The sequence below is a fragment of the Argopecten irradians genome, chromosome 1, assembly GCF_041381155.1.
Source record: "Argopecten irradians isolate NY chromosome 1, Ai_NY, whole genome shotgun sequence".
Lineage (NCBI taxonomy): Eukaryota > Metazoa > Mollusca > Bivalvia > Pectinida > Pectinidae > Argopecten > Argopecten irradians.
Window position 1 is genome coordinate 39,808,505 of NC_091134.1, and position 26,326 is coordinate 39,834,830.

The 26,326-nt window shown below is 33.7% G+C and overlaps 19 non-coding genes across 19 annotated transcripts; all 19 read left to right on the forward strand.

Annotated features, from left to right (window-relative positions):
• Positions 1-12,597: 12,597 nt before the first annotated feature.
• Positions 12,598-12,669, forward strand: Trnam-cau (transfer RNA methionine (anticodon CAU)). The gene has a single exon. It is a non-coding gene; the product is annotated as a tRNA-Met (tRNA).
• Positions 12,670-13,657: 988 nt separating this feature from the next.
• Trnam-cau (transfer RNA methionine (anticodon CAU)) lies at positions 13,658-13,729 on the forward strand. Its single transcript has one exon. It is a non-coding gene; the product is annotated as a tRNA-Met (tRNA).
• A 196-nt stretch (positions 13,730-13,925) lies between these two features.
• Positions 13,926-13,997, forward strand: Trnam-cau (transfer RNA methionine (anticodon CAU)). Its single transcript has one exon. It is a non-coding gene; the product is annotated as a tRNA-Met (tRNA).
• A 987-nt stretch (positions 13,998-14,984) lies between these two features.
• Trnam-cau (transfer RNA methionine (anticodon CAU)) lies at positions 14,985-15,056 on the forward strand. Its single transcript has one exon. It is a non-coding gene; the product is annotated as a tRNA-Met (tRNA).
• Positions 15,057-15,253: 197 nt separating this feature from the next.
• Positions 15,254-15,325, forward strand: Trnam-cau (transfer RNA methionine (anticodon CAU)). Its single transcript has one exon. It is a non-coding gene; the product is annotated as a tRNA-Met (tRNA).
• A 995-nt stretch (positions 15,326-16,320) lies between these two features.
• On the forward strand, positions 16,321-16,392 carry Trnam-cau (transfer RNA methionine (anticodon CAU)). Its single transcript has one exon. It is a non-coding gene; the product is annotated as a tRNA-Met (tRNA).
• Positions 16,393-16,588: 196 nt separating this feature from the next.
• On the forward strand, positions 16,589-16,660 carry Trnam-cau (transfer RNA methionine (anticodon CAU)). The gene has a single exon. It is a non-coding gene; the product is annotated as a tRNA-Met (tRNA).
• A 993-nt stretch (positions 16,661-17,653) lies between these two features.
• On the forward strand, positions 17,654-17,725 carry Trnam-cau (transfer RNA methionine (anticodon CAU)). The gene has a single exon. It is a non-coding gene; the product is annotated as a tRNA-Met (tRNA).
• Positions 17,726-17,922: 197 nt separating this feature from the next.
• Positions 17,923-17,994, forward strand: Trnam-cau (transfer RNA methionine (anticodon CAU)). Its single transcript has one exon. It is a non-coding gene; the product is annotated as a tRNA-Met (tRNA).
• Positions 17,995-20,513: 2,519 nt separating this feature from the next.
• On the forward strand, positions 20,514-20,585 carry Trnam-cau (transfer RNA methionine (anticodon CAU)). The gene has a single exon. It is a non-coding gene; the product is annotated as a tRNA-Met (tRNA).
• A 197-nt stretch (positions 20,586-20,782) lies between these two features.
• On the forward strand, positions 20,783-20,854 carry Trnam-cau (transfer RNA methionine (anticodon CAU)). Its single transcript has one exon. It is a non-coding gene; the product is annotated as a tRNA-Met (tRNA).
• Positions 20,855-21,838: 984 nt separating this feature from the next.
• Trnam-cau (transfer RNA methionine (anticodon CAU)) lies at positions 21,839-21,910 on the forward strand. Its single transcript has one exon. It is a non-coding gene; the product is annotated as a tRNA-Met (tRNA).
• A 196-nt stretch (positions 21,911-22,106) lies between these two features.
• On the forward strand, positions 22,107-22,178 carry Trnam-cau (transfer RNA methionine (anticodon CAU)). Its single transcript has one exon. It is a non-coding gene; the product is annotated as a tRNA-Met (tRNA).
• A 983-nt stretch (positions 22,179-23,161) lies between these two features.
• Positions 23,162-23,233, forward strand: Trnam-cau (transfer RNA methionine (anticodon CAU)). The gene has a single exon. It is a non-coding gene; the product is annotated as a tRNA-Met (tRNA).
• A 196-nt stretch (positions 23,234-23,429) lies between these two features.
• Positions 23,430-23,501, forward strand: Trnam-cau (transfer RNA methionine (anticodon CAU)). Its single transcript has one exon. It is a non-coding gene; the product is annotated as a tRNA-Met (tRNA).
• Positions 23,502-24,504: 1,003 nt separating this feature from the next.
• On the forward strand, positions 24,505-24,576 carry Trnam-cau (transfer RNA methionine (anticodon CAU)). Its single transcript has one exon. It is a non-coding gene; the product is annotated as a tRNA-Met (tRNA).
• A 196-nt stretch (positions 24,577-24,772) lies between these two features.
• On the forward strand, positions 24,773-24,844 carry Trnam-cau (transfer RNA methionine (anticodon CAU)). Its single transcript has one exon. It is a non-coding gene; the product is annotated as a tRNA-Met (tRNA).
• Positions 24,845-25,845: 1,001 nt separating this feature from the next.
• Positions 25,846-25,917, forward strand: Trnam-cau (transfer RNA methionine (anticodon CAU)). Its single transcript has one exon. It is a non-coding gene; the product is annotated as a tRNA-Met (tRNA).
• Positions 25,918-26,113: 196 nt separating this feature from the next.
• Positions 26,114-26,185, forward strand: Trnam-cau (transfer RNA methionine (anticodon CAU)). Its single transcript has one exon. It is a non-coding gene; the product is annotated as a tRNA-Met (tRNA).
• The last annotated feature ends 141 nt before the right edge of the window (positions 26,186-26,326 follow it).

Below are 26,326 nucleotides of genomic sequence, written 5' to 3' on the forward strand. Positions count from 1 at the left end.
CAGAGTCTGATAGTGTCTTGGAGAAGTACTCTCCCTTCATTTCTGAAGGTTTTGTTTCACTTACTAGTGATATCACCAACTTGAAACCTGTGAAGATTTTGAGAGATACTGGGGCTTCTCATTCTTTAATATTAGATGGTGTAGTGCCTTTGTCTGAGGAGACCTCATCTGGTAGTAGTGTTTTGCTTCAAGGTGTAGAGTTAGGTTTTGTTAATGTGCCTCTTCATTGTGTTTATTTAAAGTCAGACTTGGTTACTGGGCCTGTCACCATTGGTGTTAGACCGGAACTTCCCATAGAGGGCGTGTCGCTCATTTTAGGCAATGACTTGGCTGGAGAGAAAGTTAGGGTAGATCCCTTAGTGTCCAGTATCCCTGATAAAACAGATGATGCTGAGACTATTCAACAGGAATTTCCTGGTATTTTCCCTTCTTGTGCTGTAACTCGTTCAATGAGTAAGAAGGTTTCTGATGTTGCAGTAGTTGAGGATCATTATAGTCCAGGGTTAGGTGACACTTTCTTGGCTCATGATATAGAGGATGTCGGGAGCAAGTGTGATCTTTTGAGCAATCCTGTAGACTTTGATAGTGATAGAGTTGTTCCTAACAAGGGTACTTCTTTGTCTGACATGATGAGTAAATCATCTTTGTCTAGAGAGGAGCTTATAGTAGAACAGGAGAAAGATCCTGAAATCTCCTTATTGTGTAATCGGGCTTTGAGTGAGGAAGAGGCTGAGAAAGTCCCGGTTTGTTACTTCCGTCAGTCAGGTGTGTTGATGCGCAAGTGGCGCCCCCCTGATGTGTCTCCCGAGGAAGACTGGAAGGTTGTCAATCAAATAGTTGTCCCACCGAGGTATAGGCAAGATATTCTAAGTTTGTCTCATGACGTACCTATGGCAGGGCATCTAGGTGTGACCAAGACTTATAACAGGATCTTAGATCACTTCTTTTGGCCCAAGTTGAAACGGGATGTGGCTGATTTTTGTAGGTCTTGTCATACTTGTCAGGTGGTAGGGAAACCTAATCAGAAAATCCCTGTTGCACCTTTGCACCCCATTCCAGCATTTGAGGAACCATTTAGTAGAGTCATTATAGACTGTGTAGGTCCTCTACCCAAAACTAAGTCTGGGAATGAGTATCTTTTAACTATTATGTGTGCTTCCACACGCTTTCCTGAAGCCATTCCACTCAGAAATATTAAGGCCCCTAACATAGTCAAGGCTTTTGTTAAATTCTTTACATTGGTTGGTCTTCCAAAAGCTGTCCAATTGGACCAAGGTTCGAATTTCATGTCTGGTATTTTTCAACAAGTCGTGTACCAGCTCCAGATCAAGCAATATAAGTTTAGTGCTTATCATCCAGAGTCTCGGGGTGCTTTAGAACGTTTTCATCAGACATTGAAGAATATGGTGAGATCTTATTGTTTTGAAAACAAAAGAGATTGGGACGAAGGTATACACATGTTGTTGTTTGGCGTTAGAGAATCTGTACAAGAATCCCTTTGCTTCAGTCCCTTTGAACTTGTGTTTGGACATACTGTACGTGGTCCTTTGAAAATTTTGAAAGACAAAATTTTGGACGAAGATTCTAAAGTGAATCTCTTAGAGTATGTGTCTAACTTTAAGCAAAGGTTGACAAGGGCATGTGAACTGGCAAAAGAAAATTTGGCCGTTACTCAAACCAAAATGAAAACATGGTATGATAAAGATGCCCGTGCAAGAAGTTTTGATCCAGGTGACAAAATTTTGGCTCTATTACCAATACCGGGTCAGCCTTTGCAAGCTAGATATTTTGGACCTTATATTGTTGAGAAAAAGGTCGATGATGTTAACTACATTGTACAAACTCCAGGGAGGCGCAAGAAAACTCAATTATGTCATGTTAATATGCTTAAGAAATATGTAGATAGAGAAGAGAGCAAGACCTCTCAACCTATTGCTACTTTGGCCTCTGTACCATCACAAAGTGAAAGTACAGCTGATATTTGTAAATTAGACTTAGATGGTGGTGTACAAGATGTAGGTTTAGACTGTGGTGTTAAGTTACGGAATTCAGATGTGCTCGCGAACTTGGACAAGAAACTATGTCATCTATCGGAAAAAGAACGCAATGAACTTAAAGATTTGATACTTGAGTATAAACATTTGTTTCCGGATACACCAGGCAAAACAGATGCTATCTATCATGACGTGGATGTAGGCGATGCGCCACCTGTCAAGCAACATCCTTACCGTGTCAATCCTTTGAAAGAAGAACACTTAAAGAAAGAAATTCAATACATGTTGGACAATGATATTATTGAACCAAGCAAAAGTGAATGGAGCTCTCCATGTGTTCTGGTACCAAAGCCAGACAAGACATACCGGTTCTGTACTGACTTCAGAAAAGTAAACTCTGTCAGTAAAACAGACTCTTATCCAATTCCAAGGATTGACTCATGTATTGACAAAGTTGGCAAAGCCAAGTACGTAAGCAAGTTTGACCTGTTGAAAGGATATTGGCAGGTGCCATTAACAGAAAGAGCTAAAGAAGTGTCGGCATTTGTAACCTCACAAGGTTTGTACCAGTATAAAGTTATGCCGTTTGGTATGAAGAATGCCCCGGCAACATTTCAACGTCTTCTTAACAGCGTGATATCAGACCTGGAAGGCTGTGATGGATACATCGATGACGTCATCAACTACCACGACACGTGGGAAGACCATCTACGCGGGATTCGTGAATTCTTCGAAAGACTCACTACCATGAAATTGACTGTAAACTTATTGAAATGTGAATTTTGTCATGCAACTGTTGAATTTTTAGGCCATGTTGTAGGACAGGGGCAGGTTAAACCTGTTCAGGCCAAAGTAGAATCAATTATAGATTTTCCATCTCCTGGAAGCAAGAGAGAGCTGATGAGATTTCTTGGTATGGCTGGATACTACAGAAAATTTTGTCAAAATTTCTCTGTTATAGCAGCTCCACTTACTGCTTTGTTAAAGAAAAATGTCAAATTTGTCTGGTCAGACGAATGTAAGTCTGCCTTTGAGAAATTGAAAGCCATACTATCAAACTCACCAGTTCTGACTGCTCCAGATTTTAATAAACAGTTTAAACTGTTTGTTGACGCCAGCGATGTAGGTGTTGGTGCTGTTTTGATGCAAGAAGGTACTGAACAAATTGACCATCCAATTTGTTATTTCTCGAAAAAGTTTGACAAACACCAGAGAAATTATTCCACCATTGAGAAAGAATGTTTAGCATTGATTTTGGCCTTAAACCAATTTGATGTGTATCTATGCACTACAGTTGTGCCTGTGTTGGTCTTCACCGACCACAACCCTTTGACATTCATTGGGAAAATGAAAAACAAAAACCAAAGAATTCTCAGGTGGAGTTTGACTTTGCAAGAATACAATCTTGACATCAAACATATCAAAGGGAAAGACAATATTCTAGCAGATGCTTTATCAAGGATTTAAATATTACTTGATATGTCAAGAAAGTTTCCTTTTCAAGAAAACTTTCTTTTCTTTAAGGAGGGGTGTGTTATGTATGACACTAAATACATGTAGTTATGAGATAAGGGAGATAACTCCTATAGCTTTTTTTATCAATACATCCTATGAAGGTCATATCATTGATTTAGGTTATAGAACTTTCTAGAATATAATCATGTATAAACAAATATGTTTGTAAACATGTTGATTTTAAGTAGAGATCTAGAATGATCTATTTCCAGAAAGTGATGTGTGTTTACTTGTTTACTGTTTTTAGTTAGATATTTCTAGAAGTAGAAGGTTCTCCAATATTCTTGAATTACGGTTTAGCTATATATACTCCAGCTGTCCAAGGCTAATCAGAACTGTAATGAGACCTGTAATAAGACATATCAAGAATTGTACAGCGCCATATAAGATTCTATTGGGAGAGCTATTGTGACTTTATCTGTGGATTATTACAACACTTTGTGTGGATTTATTCATATTGCCTGGAACTTTACAAATCATCGGTGGACATTCAATTTCCTTGTGGATTTGTGATTATTGTTAATTTGAAACCTAGAAGGATCAAGGATTATACCAGGACATTCGCATACAGATAAGTAACACTTTAAATCATCGTATTACTCTTGTACCACCACCAATTACTCTAGATGTTGTAAAACCAGCCGTATCAATATGTATATTAAATTAAATTGTGTTTGAATAGCTGCTTGGTTCCTTCTCCTTTCTTCTTATTCTCAATGTATTCCTAGTAGTAATGTTTATCACTGCGCCAGATTACCTGGCCGGTAGTGTGGAAATCACAGCGAATTGACTCTTTCTCTCCACTTGTTTTCATATATTGAGCAGGAAATCTTGCATATGCTTGGTGTCAGTAACCTTATTCGTAGGTCATCGGTACGCATTTTCTGATGATATTTTGTTTTTTATGGATAACCTTTATATTTTGACCTCCGGAAAGATTAATGGGCCTGTTAAAAGGCCTACAAAATTATCGAATCTATGTTTTTACATTCCACACATTTAAAAAATTTTAAAACCGTTTCACGGAATAGGTAGTGGCGCCTTTAAGAGATGGGATTTGCATATAATATTTTTTGCTACTAGTACCCAAAAACAACAGTAACACAATTACAAAGTTCAGAATATAAAAACTACAATAATAATATATAAGGAATTTTATATCGACGGCAAATAAGATAAAATTACAACACCAAACAAACTGCGAGATTTCCGGCGTTATAATCATTGATATTCATTTCGCTGTTTTGCCGTCAGTCGTAATTATAGTTCACTAAGGACGACCGCGAGAAAACATAATACGACCCGCGTTATGAAAATAAACATTTTTATTTATTTTAATCAAATCGTTCGGAAGGTGATGATAAATGTAGTATTAAAACGGGTAAGTTAATAATTTTTGCGACTCTACAAAATTATCGATTCTTGTTTTACATTCCCATTTTAAAAATTTAAAACCGTTTCGGAAAGGTATTGTGGGCCTTTATGAGATGAATTTAAATAACATCTTTTCGACTACTAGTACCCCAAACAAAGTAACAAACACAATACAAAGTTAGAATATAAAAAACTACAACTAATAACTTTATAAGGCATTTTAGTAATCGACGGAAGTAAGGAAAAATTACAACACCAAAACAACTGGCGAAGATTTCCGGCGTAAAAAAACATTGGAGATTCATGGTTCGCGGCCGTTTTGGGGGCCGGATGTCGTAACTTATAGGTCAACGGAAGGGAGCGACCGCGAGAAACATATAACGACCCTGCGTTGATGAAAAATAACAGTTGTTTGAACTAACGCGTAAATCAAAATTGGTTCTGTAGAGTGAACCGTGATCTTGACAGTATCTAGCATAGTATTTCTGTAAACTAAAAACACACATTGTGGACTTTACATAAGAATCATTTTGTTATACATTCCCAATTTACAGATTATAAAAGCCGACTCGGAATGGTAACGGGCATTTAAAACAGTGCGAACAAGTATTATAAAAGGGGGATTACATATATATACCAAAACTTTATTCTCTAAACTCTATTCAGTAAAGCGTTTCTGACACAACTCAACCTGGATAAACTTGTAAATATGATTCAGAGCATTTTTTTACTAGACGGATACAACTCATTTTAACGATTCGTGACCACGCGGAGTGTATCAAGTGTTCTGATGATCATACGATCCCGTATGGTGAAACTTATCACGCACTTAACTTATAGAGTACCAGGAAGTCAAAGCGATAACTCGTCTTACTACAATGATGTATTTCGGCCATTTTTGTGACTGAATGACATTTATCTAAGACGATTTGAGTCGTCTTTAATATCAGCCGAATGAAAGACCAGCCACAAAGGATATGGAACTAGGCCGATTTTTGGTAGTGACCTTCACCTGGAATATCATTGACAGTTGTGTGACAACCATCAATGTGACCTTGTCGCAATCACCACAGAGCTGGTACGAGGCCGAGAAATCGTGTACTATCATCAGCCATAGGCATATTAATACTTCCACAGTATTCTATTGGATACCGCGTCTCCCAGACTTTCCAACACAGGTTTGGGTAGCGGGTCAAAGTCAGCTGTCCTCTATGAAATGGATCCATTTCGTTGGCTGTTTTAAAGGTAAAGTGAATACTGAAGTGAACAGACGTGCCTTTAAATCTATTACAGGACCCGACGCTATAATAAACTGCATTACCCTTTGTAGTAACATGGAATTCTTTACGACAAGACGCTACTGCATTTGTGAAGTCAAAAACGTTAAAATCACTCAAGAAGCATGTATGCCTACGTTGTGTTCGGGGACCAATGGAGGCTACTGTGGACTTAGCAGCAATAATTGTCTTTGTCACTACAAAAACTTTCCAAGTCAAACACAAATTTTCTCACCCAGATCTGAAAACAAAAACTGTGCGAATGCGAATGGATTTCAATGCGAAAAGTGCGAAAACGACGGTAGATTTGTCTGTGCACCCAACCAGCAATTCAATTCGAGGCAAAACACATCAAATATATTTACAAGACTGGGAGACTCCCAAGCTGGCTTAAGATGTGATGGTAGGATTCAAAAATTTAATGTTGAACGTGTTATTGGTGAAAAAGGAGATATGCTCCCTGGTATCATATACGGCCCTCTGTTGAAACCTCTGGACTCTGGTGACAAAAGATTATGTTTAGCGTTAAACATGGCAAACACATCCACTATTTCATTGGTTGAAAAACCTTGCAATTGTGCACTTAAAGCATTGTGCATGAACAATGGATCTCTGATCGAAATCGAACAGGACGGATTCCCACCCGGTGTTGTAGCTACGATCAGTGCCTTCGCTGTAGTTTTGACCTTAATTGTATCTGTCGGAATATGGAAGTACAAGAAATCTCAAGTTGGGATAAAATTCAGAAATTGTAGTATGCGTGTATCAGAACTATGCCTGCAGTTTCGGTCCCTATTCTCTCAGCGCTCGTCAGAAAGGATCCAGATATCTCATCCTAGTAGAGGATATGCCTACGAAGGGGAGACCATTCCTTTAGACCAAACTGAAGGCACTACACCACGCATTGGCCAGCAGGACCCGATGTCAAATATTTATAATGGTTGTGATACTGGAATTTTACAAGATTATGGCGACCTCGTCACTGAGCATGAGGGACATTACGACAGCACGCGAGGAGACGGGACAGAGGGTACCTATGACTGTTTAGGACAAAGTGAGGCCCAACAACGCGTAGAACAGAGACTGGTTGGGGATTATGATACGATGGCTACAGTGCGAGCAGAGCTGGGTATCAAAACATAGACAACTAAATACTGTGGATGAAGTCGAGCAGATTTACTTCATCAACCATCGACAGTATCAATGTTATCAAGGATTTTTTTCTTTTCTCAAAGACATTTTAAGCAGTGATTAACAATGAGTTAGAATTTGCCTAAAGGCAGAACATTCAAAGTATACCACAGAGAAGATCAATTTTAGTGGTGGCTTTACCGCCGCGCTTTTCAGGGCAGCATCTCTGCTTTGGAACATAAATGTACATGTATGTCGTTAATATAACAATTATATCCCTGATCTGCTCTCTATTCACTTTAAATTATTAAATAACAACAGACAACAATCACAAAAATAATTACCTGTTGAAATAACGATACTGACAATTATTGACAGTCTGTGTTATTTTATTTCCTTGTATTCATAAATAAAGTGTTTATAAGAGCGTGTTTTTTTTGCTCGAAAACTGAACTCAAATTTTCTTATGATATTATTATTCTTAAGAAACCTTTTAGTTTCGGAAAGGTATTGGGCCTTTTTTGTGATCCTTTAATCACAGAAAGGTCATCTCGAAGACGACATCTGATTTAAACATCATACCACAAAATGAAAACGTCATTTGTTAGAGTGAAATTGGTTATTTTGACAGACATTTTAGTCTTTATCTTCTTTAATTTTTTCATCTGTTTTCGGAACTTAACTTCACAAACTCAAGATTTGCAAGCAAAAACTGCAGAATTATAATTTCTTCTCTGACATTTAATTGATTAGAACAATATCAATTTTTATCCTTTGACCTTTGACATTACCATGCGCACAGAAAAAAATCGTATGTTTTGCATAAAACACAATATGCTGCTGACCCTAAAGTATCTTCGTGCAAACTATTTTGCTTATTAATGGAGAGGGGGTGTCAATTGACCCAAAGTGATACCTCTCCTTTGATTGCTTTCTTTCGTTATCCTACAAATCGACACCTCATTCCATTTCACTTTACAAATGTATAAGAATAACGAAAAGATAAAACTACATTGATTATTAATTTGCAAAGTTAAAAAGACTTATTTATTTACGAAAGATACCAATGAGATAGGTGTCCTTTATTTCATGTAGTCCGTCATTGGTCAGTTCGTGGTCAGTCATGACCTGTCATCACCTCTCCTAATGACCGGAGCTCCGTTGGCCGCCAGGAGGCTCGCGGTAATGTCCAGTCCAATAATGGACATCGCACCTGTAACGGGCAGTGCATGGTCAAATCATTTAGGCTAAATAATAGTGTAATTGAATAATTTGGGAAGTTTCTGTAAAAACAATCTCGTATTTGTTCCGGCCACAAAAGGTAAAGGATTTCACGCAAAATTTAACCAGACATGATTTACTTTCACCTGTGCCAGAGTTAAATGTTAAATTTTTCCAGGAGTCTTTTTCGTTCTAAATAAATTGGGTGGTTGCTTACAAGTGACATTTAGAATAGGTTTTGACATAATTAGTATGGGAAAATGGGAAGAAAGAAGTTATTTAAATATTGGCAAATCCAGTGATCCCGAACAAGTAGCATGCGACCATAAAATCTCTACGTTTATATATCTTTCGATAAAATCAAATTTCAGAAGAAATCAAGAAATCGATCATTTATAAATCCATCATTTATGTTCTAAATTACACACTGGTAATGTTCTCATAACGGACACACAACACATTTGACAAGGCATTTTCTTTAAATAATGTTCTTATTCATCACAATTCTATCTTGTATATTTTTCATTTAAACTCTTATTTCAATAGATAAAAATATAAATCAATTGAATACGTCGATAAACGTATGCAAAAAACCTGATGCATTTAATATTTATTAATAGTATATTTCTATCACATCGAAAGTCTGACGAAATATATGTTTCTTATATATTTATATCTATAACATATGAGATATTGATGAACGAAATATGAAAGAAACTTTACTTACAATCAGTGAACTAGTGTTGAGGCGCTTACGTTTCTATCAACTGATTGCCTGGTAGTGTAACAGATATAAATGGAAATTTGTTTTTGATTTTGCTCCGTCGTCCCAGATAAGATACTTCTTTATATGAAAAATAGAGATAAGATTTAAAAAAAAAAGAGAGAAAAAAGAAACAGAACACTTCCTTTCGAGGATATTGTTTCTGGTTTCTGGTTTCATTGACCAGATAAATTTCAATCACGATTTGAACTTGCCATCCTCCATTATTAAAATGGCGTAAATTTATTTGTTAAATAAAATGTGTGTTGCATATTTCCAATGATAACGTAATTCTATGCTCATAACTACTTGGTTGAAAAACAAAATTATTCCGATCAGAAACGATTGTCGTTTCATGCAATCTGATGAAAAGAGATATGGTTTTATTCAAATTTACACTAATTATATTAAATATATGATTTTCATGCTGGTATTTAAGTAACTTCTTCGAAAAAATATAGTAACGTAAGCGATAAGTATATGACATGTTAATTTTCTGATGCAATCGATCCCTGTCCAACTTTATCAGAGTTATGCCTAATACATAGAAATTAATTAGCAGAGTGGCGCAGTGGAAGCGTGCTGGGCCCATAACCCAGAGGTCTGAGGATCGAAACCTCGCTCTGCTATCATGATTATTTGTCATTTTACTTTCTGCTTGAAAATGTAGATATTTAACTTTATATTTTACCTCACGTGAATACGTTGATAAACATATGGAAAATAAACCTGTTCGATTTCACGAATTTTATTCTATATTTTTGTCATTCCGACCTGTTGACGAACTAGAGCATTCTTATACATTAATATGTATAATAGTAATAAGCAGAGTGGCGCAGTGGAAGCGTGCTGGGCCCATAACCCAGAGGTCCGAGGATCGAAACCTCGCTCTGCTAAGTATATCTTTTTTTCTATTTCATTCAATAAGGTTCATCATTCCGATGACAACATATTATGATTCACGTTAGTCAATTAGCTGATATAGAGTATCATGTTTTGTCTACCTGGAAAAAACATTGACTTATACACAATACAGTTTTAAAAATTTATTCATATTTTCAAAATTGATCAACTACTCGAAACAAAAAGGCAAACAGCTTTTTTTTTTTAAATCTACAACATATGAGATATTGATGAACTAAATCAGAAAAAAACTGATAATCTGATACCTTACAATCAGTTGACTGCTTCTAAAGCACTTACTTTTCTATCAAATATGTTGCCTGTTAGTGTAAGAGATAAAATGGAAATTTGTTTTTGATTTTGTTCTGCCGTCCCAGGAAATATACTTTAATATATATATATATATATATATAGAAATAAGAATTTTAAAACACAGAATTCAGCACTTTCTTTTGAGGGATGATTCAGAGCAGCAATGCAATAGTCATGAAACACTTTTTCTTGTTTTAGGGGTTAAAAGGCAATAAAGGTAAATGGAAAACGAAAGTAAAATTAATGATTATAGATGATATAAATAAATCAAAAGTAGTATTTGCAGCGTACTAATTATATGATTTTCATGCTGGTATTTAAGTAACTTCTTCGAAAAAATATAGTAACGTAAGCGATAAGTATATGACATGTTAATTTTCTGATGCAATCGATCCCTTTCCAACTTTATCGGAGTTATGTCTAATAGATTGAAATTAATTAGCAGAGTGGCGCAGTGGAAGCGTGCTTGGTCCATAACCCGGAGGCCCTATTTGCTGGGAATATTAAAAATTATTTTTAAAGATAAAAAAAAAAAGCGTGCTGGGCCCATAACCCAGAGGTCCGAGGATCGAAACCTCGCTCTGCTATCATGATTATTTTTCATTTTACTTTCTGCTTGAAAATGTAGATATTTAACTTTATATTTTACCTCACGTGAATACGTTGATAAACATATCGAAAATAAACCTGTTGGATTTCACGAATTTTAATTCTACATTTTTTGTCATTCCGACCTGTTGACGAACTAGAGCATTCTTATACATTTATATGTATAAAAGTAATAAGCAGAGTGGCGCAGTGGAAGCGTGCTGGGCCCATAACCCAGAGGTCCGAGGATCGAAACCTCGCTCTGCTAAGTATAATTTTTTTTATCTATTTCATTCAATAAGGTACATCATTCCGATGACAACATATTATGATTCACGTTAGTCAATTAGCTGATATAGAGTAACATGTTTTGTCTCCCTGCAAAAAACATTGACTTATACACAATACAGTTTTAAAAATTTATTCATATTTTCAAAATGATCAACTACTCGAAACAAAAAGGCAAACAGCTTTTAAAAAAATCTACAATAACATATGAGATATTGATGAACTAAATCAGAAAAAAACTGATAATCTGATACCATACAATCAGTTGACTGCTTCTAAAGCACTTACTTTTCTATCAAATATGTTGCCTGTTAGTTTAAGAGATAAAATGGAAATTTGTTTTTGATTTTTTTCTGCCGTCCCAGGAAATATACTTTAATATATATATAGAAATAAGAGTTTTAAAACACAGAATTCAGTACTTTCTTTCGAGGGATGATTCAGAGCAGCAATGCAATAGTCATGAAACACTTTTTCTTGTTTTAGGTTAAAAGGCAATAAAGGTAAATGGAAAACGAAAGTAAAATAAATAGATAATTGATGATATAAACAAATCAGAAGTAGAATTTGCAGCTTTACTCCTGACATATTAATACATGATTTGAACTTGTCATTCTTCACAATTAATGTGACGTAAATTCATTTGTTAATTGAAATGTGTGATGCATATTTTCAATGATAACATAATGCTATGCTCACAACTACTTGAAGAAAAACGAAATTATTCAGATCAGGAACGCCATGAAACGATTTTCGTTACAATCAATCTGACGAAAAGAGAAATGTTCTTATTCAAATTTACTCTGATTGTATTAATTATATGATTTTCATGCTGGTATTTAAGTTACTTCTTCGAAAAAATATAGTAACGTAAGCGATAAGTATATGACATGGTAATTTTTCTGATGCAATCGATCCCTGTCCAACTTTATCCGAGTTATGTCTAATACATTAAAATTTATTAGCAGAGTGGCGCAGTGGAAGCGTGCTGGGCCCATAACCCAGAGGTCCGAGGATCGAAACCTCGCTCTGCTATCATAAATATTTTTCATTTTACTTTCTGCTTGAAAATGTAGATATTTAACTTTATATTTTACTTCACGTGAATACGTTGATAAACATATGGAAAATAAACCTGTTGGATTTCACGAATTTTAATTCTATATTTTTGTCATTCCGACCTGTTGACGAACTAGAGCATTCTTATACATTTATATGTATAATAGTAATAAGCAGAGTGGCGCAGTGGAAGCGTGCTGGGCCCATAACCCAGAGGTCCGAGGATCGAAACCTCGCTCTGCTAAGTATATTTTTTTGATCTATTTCATTCTATAAGGTACATCATTCCGATGACAACATATTATGATTCACGTTAGTCAATTAGCTGAAATAAAGTAACATGTTTTGTCTCCCTGGAAAAAACATTGACTTATACACAATACAGTTTTAAAAATTTAAATTTATTCATATTTTCAAAATTGATCAACTACTCGAAACAAAAAGGCAAACAGCTTTTTTTTTAAAATCTACAACATATGAGATATTGATGAACTAAATCAGAAAAAAACTGATAATCTGATACCTTACAATCAGTTGACTGCTTCTAAAGCACTTACTTTTCTATCAAATATGTTGCCTGTTAGTGTAAGAGATAAAATGGAAATTTGTTTTTGATTTTTTTCTGCCGTTCCAGGAAATATACTTTAATATATATATAGAAATAAGAGTTTTAAAACACAGAATTCAGCACTTTCTTTCGAGGGATGATTCAGAGCAGCAATGCAATAGTCATGAAACACTTTTTCTTGTTTTAGGTTAAAAGGCAATAAAGGTAAATGGAAAACGAAAGTAAAATAAATAGATAATTGATGATATAAACAAATCACAAGTAGAATTTGCAGCTTTACTCCTGACATATTAATACATGATTTGAACTTGTCATTCTTCACAATTAATGTGACGTAAATTCATTTGTTAATTGAAATGTGTGATGCATATTTTCAATGATAACATAATGCTATGCTCACAACTACTTGAAGAAAAACGAAATTATTCAGATCAGGAACGCCATGAAACGATTTTCGTTACAATCAATCTGACGAAAATAGAAATGTTCTTATTCAAATTTACTCTGACTATATTAATTATATGATTTTCATGCTGGTATTTAAGTAACTTCTTCGAAAATATATAGTAACGTAAGCGATAAGTATATGACATGTTAATTTTTCTGATGCAATCGATCCCTGTCCAACTTTATCAGAGTTATGCCTAATACATAAAAATTAATTAGCAGAGTGGCGCAGTGGAAGCGTGCTGGGCCCATAACCCAGAGGTCCGAGGATCGAAACCTCGCTCTGCTATCATGATTATTTTTCATTTTACTTTCTGCTTGAAAATGTAGATATTTAACTTTATATTTTACTCACGTGAATACGTTGATAAACATATGGAAAATAAACCTGTTGGATTTCACGAATTTTAATTCTATATTTTTTGTCATTCCGACCTGTTGACGAACTAGAGCATTCTTATACATTTATATGTATAAAAGTAATAAGCAGAGTGGCGCAGTGGAAGCGTGCTGGGCCCATAACCCAGAGGTCCGAGGATCGAAACCTCGCTCTGCTAAGTATATTTTTTTTTTCTATTTCATTCTATAAGGTACATCATTCCGATGACAACATATTATGATTCACGTTAGTCAATTAGCTGATATAAAGTAACATGTTTTGTCTCCCTGGAAAAAACCCCATTGACTTATACACAATACAGTTTTAAAAATTTATTCATATTTTCAAAATGATCAACTACTCGAAACAAAAAGGCAAACAGTTTTTTAAAAAAAATCTACAATAACATATGAGATATTGATGAACTAAATCAGAAAAAAAACTGATATTCTGATACCTTACAATCATTGACTGCTTCTAAAGCACTTACTTTTCTATCAAATATGTTGCCTGTTAGTTTAAGAGATAAAATGGAAATTTGTTTTTGATTTTGTCCTGCCGTTCCAGGAAATATACTTTATATATATATATAGAAATAAGAGTTTTTAAAAACACAGAATTCAGCACTTTCTTTTGAGGGATGATTCAGAGCAGCAATGCAATAGTCATGAAACACTTTTTCTTGTTTTAGGTTAAAAGGCAATAAAGGTAAATGGAAAACGAAAGTAAAATAAATGATAATAGATGATATAAATAAATCAAAAGTAGAATTTGCAGCGTTATTCCTGACATATTGATACATGATTTGAACTTGTCATCCTCCACAATTAATGTGACGTAAATTCATTTGTTAATTGAAAATGTGTGATGCATATTTTCAATGATAACATAATGCTATGCTCACAACTACTTGTAGAAAAACGAAATTATTCAGATCAGGAACGCCATGAAACGATTTTCGTTACAATCAATCTGACGAAAAGAGAAATGTTCTTATTCAAATTTACTCTGATTGTATTAATATATGATTTTCATGCTGGTATTTAAGTAACTTCTTCGAAAAAATATAGTAACGTAAGCGATAAGTATATGACATGTTAATTTTCTGATGCAATCGATCCCTGTCCAACTTTATCAGAGTTATGCCTAATACATAAAATTAATTAGCAGAGTGGCGCAGTGGAAGCGTGCTGGGCCCATAACCCAGAGGTCCGAGGATCGAAACCTCGCTCTGCTATCATAAATTATTTTTCATTTTACTTTCTGCTTGAAAATGTAGATATTTAACTTTATATTTTACTTCACGTGAATACGTTGATAAACATATGGAAAATAAACCTGTTGGATTTCACGAATTTTAATTCTATATTTTTGTCATTCCGACCTGTTGACGAACTAGAGCATTCTTATACATTTATATGTATAATAGTAATAAGCAGAGTGGCGCAGTGGAAGCGTGCTGGGCCCATAACCCAGAGGTCCGAGGATCGAAACCTCGCTCTGCTAAGTATATTTTTTTTATCTATTTCATTCTATAAGGTACATCATTCCGATGACAACATATTATGATTCACGTTAGTCAATTAGCTGATATAAAGTAACATGTTTTGTCTTCTTGGAAAAAACCCCATTGACTTATACACAATACAGTTTTAAAAATTTAAATTTATTCATATTTTCAAAATTGATCAACTACTCGAAACAAAAAGGCAAACAGCTTTTTTTTTTTTTTAAATCTACAACATATGAGATATTGATGAACTAAATCAGAAAAAAAAACTGATAATCTGATACCTTACAATCAGTTGACTGCTTCTAAAGCACTTACTTTTCTATCAAATATGTTGCCTGTTAGTGTAAGAGATAAAATGGAAATTTGTTTTTGATTTTTTTCTGCCGTCACAGGAAATATACTTTAATATATATATAGAAATAAGAGTTTTAAAACACAGAATTCAGCACTTTCTTTCGAGGGATGATTCAGAGCAGCAATGCAATAGTCATGAAACACTTTTTCTTGTTTTAGGTTAAAAGGCAATAAAGGTAAATGGAAAACGAAAGTAAAATAAATAGATAATTGATGATATAAACAAATCACAAGTAGAATTTGCAGCTTTACTCCTGACATATTAATACATGATTTGAACTTGTCATCCTTCACAATTAATGTGACGTAAATTCATTTGTTAATTGAAATGTGTGATGCATATTTTCAATGATAACATAATGCTATGCTCACAACTACTTGAAGAAAAACGAAATTATTCAGATCAGGAATGCCATGAAACGATTTTCGTTACAATCAATCTGACGAAAAGAGAAATGTTCTTATTCAAATTTACTCTGATTGTATTAATTATATGATTTTCATGCTGGTATTTAAGTAACTTCTTCGAAAAAATATAGTAACGTAAGCGATAAGTATATGACATGTTAATTTTCTGATGCAATCGATCCCTGTCCAACTTTATCCGAGTTATGTCTAATACATAAAATTAATTAGCAGAGTGGCGCAGTGGAAGCGTGCTGGGCCCATAACCCAGAGGTCCGAGGATCGAAACCTCGCTCTGCTATCATAAATATTTTTCATTTTACTTTCTGCTTGAAAATGTAGATATTTAACTTTATATTTTACTTCACGTGAATACGTTGATAAACATATGGAAAATAAACCTGTTGGATTTCACGAATTTTAATTCTATATTTTTGTCATTCCGACCTGTTGACGAACTAGAGCATTCTTATACATTTATATGTATAATAGTAATAAGCAGAGTGGCGCAGTGGAAGCGTGCTGGGCCCATAACCCAGAGGTCCGAGGATCGAAACCTCGCTCTGCTAAGTATATCTTTTTTTCTATTTCATTCTATAAGGTACATCATTCCGATGACAACATATTATGATTCACGTTAGTCAATCAGCTGATATAAAGTAATATGTTTTGTCTCCCTGGAAAAAAACCCATTGACTTATACACAATACAGTTTTAAAAATTTATTCATATTTTCAAAATTGATCAACTACTCGAAACAAAAAGGCAAACAGTTTTTTTTTAAAAAAATCTACAATAACATATGAGATATTGATGAACTAAATCAGAAAAAAAAAAACTGATATTCTGATACCTTACAATCAATCGACTGCTTCTAAAGCACTTAATTTTCTATCAAATATGTTGCCTGTTTGTGTAAGAGATAAAATGGAAATTTGTTTTTGATTTTGTCCTGCCGTTCCAGGAAATATACTTTAATATATATATATAGAAATAAGAATTTTAAAACACAGAATTCAGCACTTTCTTTTGAGGGATGATTCAGAGCAGCAATGCAATAGTCATGAAACACTTTTTCTTGTTTTAGGTTAAAAGGCAATAAAGGTAAATGGAAAACGAAAGTAAAATAAATGATAATAGATGATATAAATAAATCAAAAGTAGAATTTGCAGCGTTATTCCTGACATATTGATACATGATTTGAACTTGTCATCCTCCACAATTAATGTGACGTAAATTCATTTGTTAATTAAAATGTGTGATGCATATTTTCAATGATAACATAATGCTATGCTCACAACTACTTGTAGAAAAACGAAATTATTCAGATCAGGAACGCCATGAAACGATTTTCGTTACAATCAATCTGACGAAAAGAGAAATGTTCTTATTCAAATTTACTCTGATTATATTAATTATATGATTTTCATGCTGGTATTTAAGTAACTTCTTCGAAAAAATATAGTAACGTAAGCGATAAGTATATGACATGTTAATTTTCTGATGCAATCGATCCCTGTCCAACTTTATCAGAGTTATGCCTAATACATAGAAATTAATTAGCAGAGTGGCGCAGTGGAAGCGTGCTGGGCCCATAACCCAGAGGTCCGAGGATCGAAACCTCGCTCTGCTATCATGATTATTTTCATTTTACTTTCTGCTTGAAAAATGTAGATATTTAACTTTATATTTTACCTCACGTGAATACGTTGATAAACATATGGAAAATAAACCTGTTGGATTTCACGAATTTTAATTTCTATATTTTTGTCATTCCGACCTGTTGACGAACTAGAGCATTCTTATACATTTATATGTATAAAAGTAATAAGCAGAGTGGCGCAGTGGAAGCGTGCTGGGCCCATAACCCAGAGGTCCGAGGATCGAAACCTCGCTCTGCTAAGTATATCTTTTTTTCTATTTCATTCTTTAAGGTACATCATTCCGATGACAACATATTATGATTCACGTTAGTCAATTAGCTGATATAAAGTAAACTATGTTTTGTCTCCCTGGAAAAAACCCCATTGACTTATACACAATACAGTTTAAAAATTTATTCATATTTTCAAAATGATCAACTACTCGAAACAAAAAGGCAAACAGCTTTTAAAAAAAAAATCTACAATAACATATGAGATATTGATGAACTAAATCAGAAAAAAAACTGATATTCTGATACCATACAATCAGTTGACTGCTTCTAAAGCACTTACTTTTCTATCAAATATGTTGCCTGTTATTTTTAAGAGATAAAATGGAAATTTGTTTTTGATTTTGTTCTGCCGTCCCAGGAAATATACTTTAATATATATATATATATATAGAAATAAGAGTTTTAAAACACAGAATTCAGTACTTTCTTTCGAGGGATGATTCAGAGCAGCAATTGTTTGGAGCAGTTGTTTCTTGTGTAGTTTTTGGAGCAGTCGTTTCTTGTGTAGGTTTTGGAGCAGTCGTTTCTTGTTTAGGTTTTGGAGCAGTCGTTTCTTGTTTAGGTTTTGGAGCAGTCGTTTCTTGTGTAGGTTTTGGAGCAGTCGTTTCTTGTGTAGGTTTTGGAGCAGTCGTTTCTTGTGTAGGTTTTGGAGCAGTCGTTTCTTGTGTAGGTTTTGGAGCAGTTGTTTCTTGTTTAGGTTTTGGAGCAGTCGTTTCTTGTGTAGGTTTTGGAGCAGTCGTTTCTTGTGTAGGTTTTGGAGCAGTCGTTTCTTGTGTAGGTTTTGGAGCAGTCGTTTCTTGTGTAGGTTTTGGAAGGCAGTCGTTTCTTGTGTAGTTTTTTGGAGCAGTCGTTTCTTGTGTAGGTTTTGGAGCAGTCGTTTCATACCCTATTATCTCAACATTTCACTCTGAGATATTTAATTAAAGCCAGAAATTGAATCTGACCCATGCTGGTTATTTAAGGTAACTTCTATCGAAAAAAATATAGTAACGTAAGCGATACAAGTATATGACATGTTAATTTTCTGATGGCAATCGTATCCCCTGTCCAACTTTATCCGAAAAAAAAAGTTATGTCTAATACATTAAAAGTGATTTAATTAGCAAGAGTGGCGCAGTGGAGAAGCGTGCTGGGCCCATAACCCAGAGGTCCCGAGGATCGAAACCTCGCTCTGCTATCATAAAAATTTTTTTCATTCTTACTTTCTTGCTTGAAAAATGTAGATATTTAACTTTATAATTTTACTTCACGTGAATACGTTAGATAAACATGATGGGATATGGAAAATATAAACCTGTTTTGGATTTCACGAATTTTAATTCTATATTATTTTGTCATTCCGACCTGTTGACGAACTAGAGCTTTCGTTACACACATTTATATGTATAAAAGTAATAAGCCAGAGTGGCGCAGTGGAAGCGTGCTGGGCCCATAACCCAGAGGTCCGAGGATCGAAACCTCGCTCTGCTAAGTATATCTTTTTTGATCTATTTCATTCTATAAGGTACATCATTCCGATGAAACAACATATTATGATTCACAGTTAGTCAATTAGCTGATATAAAGTAACATGTTTTGTCTCCCTGGAAAAAAAAACCCATTGACTTATACACAATACAGTTTTTAAGTTTTAAAAATTTATTCATATTTTCAAAATGATCAACTACTCGAAACAAAAAGGCAAACAGCTTTTTTTTTTTTTTTTAAAAAATCTACAATAGACATATGAGATATTGATGAACTAAATCAGAAAAAAAACTGATATTCTGATACCATACAATCAGTTGACTGCTTCTAAAGCACTTACTTTTCTATCAAATATGTTGCCTGTTAGTTTAAGAGATAAAATGGAAATTTGTTTTTGATTTTGTTCTGCCGTTCCAGGAAATATACTTTAATATATATATATATAGAAATAAGAGTTTTAAAAACACAGAATTCAGCACTTTCTTTCGAGGGATGATTCAGAGCAGCAATGCAATAGTCATGAAACACTTTTTCTTGTTTTAGGTTAAAAGGCAATAAAGGTAAATGGAAAACGAAAGTAAAATAAATGATAATAGATGATATAAATAAATCACAAGTAGAATTTGCAGCGTTATTCCTGACATATTGATACATGATTTGAACTTGTCATCCTCCACAATTAATGTGACGTAAATTCATTTGTTAATTAAAATGTGTGATGCATATTTTCAATGATAACATAATGCTATGCTCACAACTACTTGTAGAAAAACGAAATTATTCAGATCAGGAATGCCATGAAACGATTTTCGTTACAATCAATCTGACGAAAAGAGAAATGTTCTTATTCAAATTTACTCTGATTGTATTAATTATATGATTTTCATGCTGGTATTTAAGTAACTTCTTCGAAAAAATATAGTAACGTAAGCGATAAGTATATGACATGTTAATTTTCTGATGCAATCGATCCCTGTCCAACTTTATCAGAGTTATGTCTAATACATAGAAATTAATTAGCAGAGTGGCGCAGTGGAAGCGTGCTGGGCCCATAACCCAGAGGTCCGAGGATCGAAACCTCGCTCTGCTATCATGATTATTTTTCATTTTACTTTCTGCTTGAAAATGTAGATATTTAACTTTATATTTTACTTCACGTGAATACGTTGATAAACATATGGAAAATAAACCTGTTGGATTTCACGAATTTTAATTCTATATTTTTTGTCATTCCGACCTGTTGACGAACTAGAGCATTCTTATACATTTATATGTATAAAAGTAATAAGCAGAGTGGCGCAGTGGAAGCGTGCTGGGCCCATAACCCAGAGGTCCGAGGATCGAAACCTCGCTCTGCTAAGTATATCTTTTTTTCTATTTCATTCTATAAGGTACATCATTCCGATGACAACATATTATGATTCACGTTAGTCAATTAGCTGATATAAAGTAACATGTTTTGTCTCCCTGGAAAAAACCATTGACTTATACACAATACAGTTTTAAAAATTTATTCATATTTTCAAAATGATCAACTACTCGAAACAAAAAGGCAAACAGCTTTTTAAAAAAAATCTACAATAACATATGAGATATTGATGAACTAAATCAGAAAAAAACTGATATTCTGATACCTTACAATCAGTTGACTGCTTCTAAAGCACTTACTTTTCTATCAAATATGTTGCCTGTTAGTGTAAGAGATAAAATGGAAATTTGTTTTTGATTTTTTTCTGCCGTTCCCAGGAAATATACTTTAATATATATATAGAAATAAGAGTTTTAAAACACAGAATTCAGCACTTTCTTTCGAGGGATGATTCAGAGCAGCAATGCAATAGTCATGAAAACACTTTTTCTTGTTTTAGGTTAAAAGGCAATAAAGGTAAATGGAAAACGAAAGTAAAATAAATGATATATGATGATATAAACAAATCACAAGTAGAATTTGCAGCTTTATTCCTGACATATTGATACATGATTTGAACTTGTCATCCTCCACAATTAATGTGACGTAAATTCATTTGTTAATTGAAATGTGTGATGCATATTTTCAATGATAACATAATGCTATGCTCACAACTACTTGTAGAAAAACGAAATTATTCAGATCAGGAACGCCATGAAACGATTTTCGTTACAATCAATCTGACGAAAAGAGAAATGTTCTTATTCAAATTTACTCTGATTGTATTAATTATATGATTTTCATGCTGGTATTTAAGTAACTTCTTCGAAAAAATATAGTAACGTAAGCGATAAGTATATGACATGTTAATTTTCTGATGCAATCGATCCCTGTCCAACTTTATCGGAGTTATGTCTAATACATTGAAATTAATTAGCAGAGTGGCGCAGTGGAAGCGTGCTGGGCCCATAACCCAGAGGTCCGAGGATCGAAACCTCGCTCTGCTATCATAAATATTTTTCATTTTACTTTCTGCTTGAAAATGTAGATATTTAACTTTATATTTTACTTCACGTGAATACGTTGATAAACATATGGAAAATAAACCTGTTGGATTTCACGAATTTTAATTCTATATTTTTGTCATTCCGACCTGTTGACGAACTAGAGCATTCTTATACATTTATATGTATAAAAGTAATAAGCAGAGTGGCGCAGTGGAAGCGTGCTGGGCCCATAACCCAGAGGTCCGAGGATCGAAACCTCGCTCTGCTAAGTATATTTTTTTTCTATTTCATTCTATAAGGTACATCATTCCGATGACAACATATTATGATTCACGTTAGTCAATCAGCTGATATAAAGTAATATGTTTTGTCTCCCTGGAAAAAACCCATTGACTTATACACAATACAGTTTTAAAAATTTATTCATATTTTCAAAATGATCAACTACTCGAAACAAAAAGGCAAACAGCTTTTAAAAAAAAAATCTACAATAACATATGAGATATTGATGAACTAAATCAGAAAAAAACTGATATTCTGATACCGTACAATCAGTTGACTGCTTCTAAAGCACTTACTTTTCTATCAAATATGTTGCCTGTTAGTGTAAGAGATAAAATGGAAATTTGTTTTTGATTTTGTCCTGCCGTTCCAGGAAATATACTTTAATATATATATATAGAAATAAGAGTTTTAAAACACAGAATTCAGCGCTTTCTTTCGAGGGATGATTCAGAGCAGCAATGCAATAGTCATGAAACACTTTTTCTTGTTTTAGGTTAAAAGGCAATAAAGGTAAATGGAAAACGAAAGTAAAATAAATGATAATAGATGATATAAATAAATCAAAAGTAGAATTTGCAGCGTTATTCCTGACATATTGAATCATGATTTGAACTTGTCATCCTCCACAATTAATGTGACGTAAATTCATTTGTTAATTGAAATGTGTGATGCATATTTTCAATGATAACATAATGCTATGCTCACAACTACTTGTAGAAAAACGAAATTATTCAGATCAGGAACGCCATGAAACGATTTTCGTTACAATCAATCTGACGAAAAGAGAAATGTTCTTATTCAAATTTACTCTGATTGTACTAATTATATGATTTTCATGCTGGTATTTAAGTAACTTCTTCGAAAAAATATAGTAACGTAAGCGATAAGTATATGACATGTAATTTTCTGATGCAATCGATCCCTGTCCAACTTTATCGGAGTTATGTCTAATAATTGAAATTAATTAGCAGAGTGGCGCAGTGGAAGCGTGCTGGGCCCATAACCCAGAGGTCCGAGGATCGAAACCTCGCTCTGCTATCAGAAATATTTTTCATTTTACTTTCTGCTTGAAAATGTAGATATTTAACTTTATATTTTACCTCACGTGAATACGTTGATAAACATATGGAAAATAAACCTGTTGGATTTCACGAATTTTAATTCTATATTTTTGTCATTCCGACCTGTTGACGAACTAGAGCATTCTTATACATTTATATGTATAAAAGTAATAAGCAGAGTGGCGCAGTGGAAGCGTGCTGGGCCCATAACCCAGAGGTCCGAGGATCGAAACCTCGCTCTGCTAAGTATATTTTTTTTTTCTATTTCATTCTATAAGGTACATCATTCCGATGAAAACATATTATGATTCACGTTAGTCAATTAGCTGATATAAAGTAACATGTTTTGTCTCCCTGGAAAAAACCATTGACTTATACACAATACAGTTTTAAAAAATTTATTCATATTTTCAAAATGATCAACTACTCGAAACAAAAAGGCAAACAGTTTTTTAAAAAAAATCTACAATAACATATGAGATATTGATGAACTAAATCAGAAAAAAAACTGATATTCTGATACCATACAATCAGTTGACTGCTTCTAAAGCACTTACTTTTCTATCAAATATGTTGCCTGTTAGTTTAAGAGATAAAATGGAAATTTGTTTTTGATTTTTGTTCTGCCGTCCCAGGAAATATACTTTAATATATATATATATGTATATATATATAGAAATAAGAGTTTTAAAACACAGAATTCAGCGCTTTCTTTCGAGGGATGATTCAGAGCAGCAATGCAATAGTCATGAAACACTTTTTCTTGTTTTAGGTTAAAAGGCAATAAAGGTAAATGGAAAACGAAAGTAAAATAAATGATAATAGATGATATAAATAAATCACAAGTAGAATTTGCAGCTTTACTCCTGACATATTAATACATGATTTGAACTTGTCATCCTCTTCACAATTAATGTGACGTAAATTCATTTGTTAATTGAAATGTGTGATGCATATTTTCAATGATAACATAATGCTATGCTCACAACTACTTGAAGAAAAACGAAATTATTCAGATCAGGAACGCCATGAAACGATTTTCGTTACAATCAATCTGACGAAAAGAGAAATGTTCTTATTCAAATTTACTCTGATTGTATTAATTATATGATTTTCATGCTGGTATTTAAGTAACTTCTTCGAAAAAATATAGTAACGTAAGCGATAAGTATATGACATGGTAATTTTCTGATGCAATCGATCCCTGTCCAACTTTATGGAGTTATGTCTAATACATTAAAATTTATTAGCAGAGTGGCGCAGTGGAAGCGTGCTGGGCCCATAACCCAGAGGTCCGAGGATCGAAACCTCGCTCTGCTATCATAAATATTTTTCATTTTACTTTCTGCTTGAAAATGTAGATATTTAACTTTATATTTTACTTCACGTGAATACGTTGATAAACATATGGAAAATAAACCTGTTGGATTTCACGAATTTTAATTCTATATTTTTGTCATTCCGACCTGTTGACGAACTAGAGCATTCTTATACATTTATATGTATAAAAGTAATAAGCAGAGTGGCGCAGTGGAAGCGTGCTGGGCCCATAACCCAGAGGTCCGAGGATCGAAACCTCGCTCTGCTAAGTATATTTTTTTTTCTATTTCATTCTATGAGGTACATCATTCTGATGACAACATATTATGATTCACGTTAATCAATCAGCTGATATAAAGTAATATGTTTTGTCTCCCTGGAAAAAACCCATTGACTTATACACAATACAGTTTTAAAAATTTATTCATATTTTCAAAATGATCAACTACTCGAAACAAAAAGGCAAACAGCTTTTTAAAAAAAAAATCTACAATAACATATGAGATATTGATGAACTAAATCAGAAAAAACTGATATTCTGATACCGTACAATCAGTTGACTGCTTCTAAAGCACTTACTTTTCTATCAAATATGTTGCCTGTTAGTTTAAGAGATAAAATGGAAATTTGTTTTTGATTTTGTTCTGCCGTCCCAGGAAATATACTTTAATATATATATATATGTATATATATATAGAAATAAGAGTTTTAAAACACAGAATTCAGCGCTTTCTTTCGAGGGATGATTCAGAGCAGAAATGCAATAGTCATGAAACACTTTTTCTTGTTTTAGGTTAAAAGGCAATAAAGGTAAATGGAAAACGAAAGTAAAATAAATGATAATATAGATGATATAAATAAATCAAAAGTAGAATTTGCAGCGTTATTCCTGACATATTGAATCATGATTTGAACTTGTCATCCTCCACAATTAATGTGACGTAAAATCATTTGTTAATTGAAATGTGTGATGCATATTTTCAATGATAACATAATGCTATGACCACAACTACTTGTAGAAAAACGAAATTATTCAGATTAGGAACGCCATGAAACGAATTTCGTTACAATCAATCTGACGAAAAGAGAAATGTTCTGATTCAAATTTACTCTGATTGTACTAATTATGATTTTCATGCTGGTATTTAAGTAACTTCTTCGAAAAAATATAGTAACGTAAGCGATAAGTATATGACATGTTAATTTTCTGATGCAATCGATCCCTGTCCAACTTTATCCGAGTTATGTCTAACAGATTAAAAATTAATTAGCAGAGTGGCGCAGTGGAAGCGTGCTGGGCCCATAACCCAGAGGTCCGAGGATCGAAACCTCGCTCTGCTATCAGAAATATTTTTCATTTTTCTTTCAGCTTGAAAATGTAGATATTTAACTTTATATTTTACCTCACGTGAATACGTTGATAAACATATGGAAAATAAACCTGTTGGATTTCACGAATTTTAATTATATATTTTTGTCATTCCGACCTGTTGACGAACTAGAGCATTCTTATACATTTATATGTATAAAAGTAATAAGCAGAGTGGCGCAGTGGAAGCGTGCTGGGCCCATAACCCAGAGGTCCGAGGATCGAAACCTCGCTCTGCTAAGTATATCTTTTTTTCTATTTCATTCTATAAGGTACATCATTCCGATGACAACATATTATGATTCACGTTAGTCAATCAGCTGATATAAAGTAATATGTTTTGTCTCCCTGGAAAAAAACCCATTGACTTATACACAATAC